Below are 4,051 nucleotides of genomic sequence, written 5' to 3'. Positions count from 1 at the left end.
TAAGAGGCAGGAACATGCAGGGCTGTGGCTCACATGGAGCCGTCTCGGGTTCATCCGTGCCCTTGCCCAGGCGGGGCTAGCTCCACACCAGGCCTGGCTGCTGTCTCTTGAGTGGCTTCACGACGTCTGTGCTGGCGGCACGTGCCGTGAGAGTCCACGGACGGGCGACACAGCCGACGTCCTGCAGCTGGCGACCCCGGTCCCTTTTCCTGCTGTGGTGTCCCGGGCCCTGGCATGTCCACCACAGACAGAATGGTCTTGCTTGGCACCGCCCTGCTTCCCAGCCTCCCACGGAGGTCAACTGTCTTGGGCCCATGAGCCTGCAGCCTCCGGTTGAATGTCCTCGGTGACCACGCCGCAGCCACGGTGAGCTTCACGTCCCTCTCCCTCCGACATGACCCTCTGTGACCGTGGATGGCGCTGAGCAGTCGACATGTGTCCTTCCTTCACTTCTGTAAGTTTGTGAAAGACCTTCTGTTTGAGAGCGGTTTTCAGCTTGCAGCACAGTTGACAGGAAGGCGAGAGGCCCGTCTCTCCCTCCCATGGTGGTGACAGGCCCCGTCTCTCCCGCCCTGTATGCATGGCCTCCCCCACTAGCGACCCCCCGAGTGGCACTTCGGGTACAGGTGACTCACCCGGCCACCATCGTCCCCGCAGCCCTAGTCCACAGTATCACGCGTGCTGTGGACATCGTGGGCTTGGCGGGCAGCATGGAGCTCCACGTGGCATCCCCAGAGCAGGTCCACAGCTTGGAGCCCCGCACCCTAACCTGCCCCTGACACCTCAGTGACGTCTTTTCTTCCAGTCTGTAAAAAACTTGTAAGATAGAAGTTTAAAGAAGAAAATGAAATTGCCCATTATTGCTTGAGTTAGAATGAAACTCTTTATATTCGTCCCTCTCTGACTCCTCTACACACTCACTCACACACACGTGTACTCACACCTACCCACACACTCACACACACTCAAGCCCTGTAGGCGTGCTCTATGGAAAACTGTGCGTGCCCTTCCCTTCCCTGCTCACCTTTGCGGCCCCTTGTAGGCGGGGCACGTGCTCTGTGGTGTCCTAAGTGCGATGGCGTCTTCTCCACGGCGCATCACAGGTTCCTCCAGAATGTGAGCCGTCATGCCTTCGGTGCCAGACGTCCTGACAAGTCCCCAAGGGGCAGCTGTCCCTGTGTAGTCCTGCCCGTCGCTCCGTGACAAGTCCCTGAGGGGCAACTGTCCCTGTGCCGGATGCCCTGCTCTCCTGGGACTGGCCATCGCTGCCCCTGCCTTCAGACATGAGGCCGCTCTCCCAGGGCCCTCCTCATGGCCTCTGGTCCGGGCAGCATCCGGCCTGGCCACTGTTTATGGTAGGGCTGGTGGCACGTCTGGAACCCTGCAGGGAGGGTGTGTCCATCACTGGGCAGGGGCTGCCCGGCCATGCGCTGGGCTTGCGTTCGCATCCCCATTGGAGCAGCAGCAGGTGGGAGCTGCCGACAGCCTCGCGCCATGGCCTTCCTGCCACTGACCTGCTGGTAGTGCGAGGCCAAGATGGAACGACAGCTGAAAGGTGTCGGTGCCATGGCCACACAGTCTTCGATGGCCACAGCAGCTGGAGAGTAAGGCCGTATTGACCAGGAATTGCTTCGCCTTCAGGTCCCGACGACGGATTTCTTCCATGTTCCACTCAGCCCGTCTCTGTTACCTGCCATCCCTGGGGACCTCACAGCCTGTGGGGGAGACCGAGTACACCCGTGTTTGCACATGCTCTTTGGGGAGTGATCCATGGCCACGCAGCCCGTCCCAGTATGTGTGTGCTCCCGGCCAGAATGAAAGACCTTGTATGATTCAAGTTTTGGGATATGGGTCTTACTTGTCAAACGGAGTAAATAATATTCGTTCCAAATGAAGTCAGTGGAATGAGCCATTTCCCTCTGGCATATCTACCACTTTAAAATAGTACCTCTAACTCGCTTTGAAACCTGATAGGGGCCGGTAAGTGGTGTAGTGGTTACGGCACTGGACTCCCACATGGCCAACCCTGGTTCGAGTCCCAGACCTGGCAGCTTGCTTTCTCACTTTCTCTCTCTCTCTCTTGCTCACTCTGTCTTTCTCTGGTCAAATTAAAATAAAAATAAAGTCAAGTAAAACTGATAAATAATTAAGAGTCAAACATGCCAGACTCCCTCGTGTGTGCAGAGTGTGCGCTGAGCGGTCAGGGGGCTGGCACAGACGCGCTCACAGCGACTGCTCGGCGGGCACTGCACCCTGTGCCCTGGTGGGGGTCAGGCTTGGGTCATCGCCAGTGGCTGCCTAAACCATCAGGTAGGAGATGGTGCTGAGCCTTACACTGGCCAAGCAGGCTGGAAGCCCCATGCCATCAGCCTTTCAGACAGCGCTGACTCAGCACACACCCCTGCAAGCGGGAGGGCGAGACGCTGCCACTCCAGGTCTCTGTCACAGGTCTCACACAACGTCTGCATTCGTTAGTCTCCATGAGGCAGGACCAGATGGCCTGACGTTACGTCGCTGGACTCCCATGCAGCCAACCATGATTTGAGTCCCAGACCCGGCAACTTAAAACTCACGCTGGTTGTGTGTGTGTGCGTGCCCAAAATCCCAAGAGGAGAGTAGAGGAGAAGGGATCGTGGTGTGGCCTTCCGTCCTGGGGGAGATTCCTCGGTCTCTGTCTCTGCCACGTGCATGTGCCCTGTAGCAAAAATCTCTCTCTAAAGGAAACCCATAAGGCAATGTTTTAATTTTTGCCTTACATGTATATTTTATAATGAATTTCCAGAGGACATGTGTGCTCATGAGAGACAGAGGGAAAAAGCACCATCCAATGGGCTTGGTCTTGTTGTAATTCTTTTTTTTATTTATTTTATTTTAATTTGACCAGATAGGGACAGAGCAAGAGAGAAAGAGAGAGAGAAAGTAAGAAAGCAAGCCGCCAGGTCCAAGACTCAAACCTCGGGTGACTGTGTGGGGGTCCAGCGCCCTTAACCACCACACGTGTGCTGGCCCACCTTACTGTATGTCCTTCTCCACTCGCCATCCGGTTCGTTTGGGGCACACACGTGTGCCCAGCAGGTTTTTCAAGCTGCCAAGGCTAGGATTCAAACCGTGAGTGGCTGTGTGGGCTCCAACTCCTTAACGGCTAGGCTGCAGGACCAGCCCTCCCGCTGACGTCACAGGGCTCCAGAGGAGGGACCGCTGTGTTGGCCGCTCACCTCTGGGTGCAGTTCTTTTGCTCCTGACCTTCCAGGTGTTTCTGGTACCATTTCCCTTCCATCGGAGGGGTCTCCTCGAGCTCTTCTAACGCAGTCTGCTGGCAGCGCAGCCCCTTGGTCTCCCGTGGTCCAAGAATGTCTCTATTCTGCCTTCTTCCCTGAAGGATGTTTTCACCGCGTGTAGGATCCCCAGCTGGCGCTCTCTCTCTAAGCATGTTAGATGTGCCGCCTCCCCCCGGACCCTATGGCTCCCAGGAGGGATTGGCATCATCCAGATGGTCTCCCCACAGAGTACAGTCGTTGCCCTAGCTGCTGTGAAGTTGTGTGTGCGCGTGCGTGAGGGAGCCTGCTGCCTAGCTGTCAGGCCCTGGTGTGCCATGGGCTCCTGTGGGTGGCCCTGTCCCGGAGGCTTGGTTACTCCATCTGGGCCGTCTCTGCCACTCTTGGCGTGGTCGTCACTGCCGTCCCTGACCTACTTCTCAGACCTATGCTCGTCCTTCCCGTGGGCTCCCGGCGACACAGGGTCAGACCTAACCCTACTGCCCAGCAGGAAGACCATGACCCGGCCACTGACCAGGCAAGGGCCAAGGAAAGCCCCACATCCGCGATCCTTAACGAGCGGAGCCCGCTCTGGGAGCTTCCAATGTGCCTGGCCTCCCACCGCACTTCCCAGCTCCCTCCTGCACCCCACGTCCACCCCCGCCCACCCAGCCCACGCGGCCATCTCACTTCACGTGTAGGCCACACTTAGGGCAGCGTCACCCCTCGTGGAGGAGGAGGTCAGTGCTGGTGGGTGGCCAGGGGAGTGTCTGCGCGCCCGCGGCCTGGCCCCCGGC

The 4,051-nt window shown here is 58.0% G+C and overlaps 1 protein-coding gene across 1 annotated transcript in view; it reads left to right on the top strand.

Annotated features, from left to right (window-relative positions):
• Positions 1-4,051, top strand: part of LDLRAD3 (low density lipoprotein receptor class A domain containing 3) — a gene marked incomplete in the record, with an annotated part of 83,457 nt that overhangs the window by 39,469 nt on the left and 39,937 nt on the right.

This window comes from Tupaia chinensis, unplaced genomic scaffold (genome assembly GCF_000334495.1).
Source record: "Tupaia chinensis unplaced genomic scaffold, TupChi_1.0 Scaffold139733_1, whole genome shotgun sequence".
Classification (NCBI taxonomy): Eukaryota; Metazoa; Chordata; class Mammalia; order Scandentia; family Tupaiidae; genus Tupaia; species Tupaia belangeri.
The sequence above is the reverse complement of the archived record's forward strand: the minus strand, read 5'-3'. Positions and strand labels throughout refer to the sequence as shown.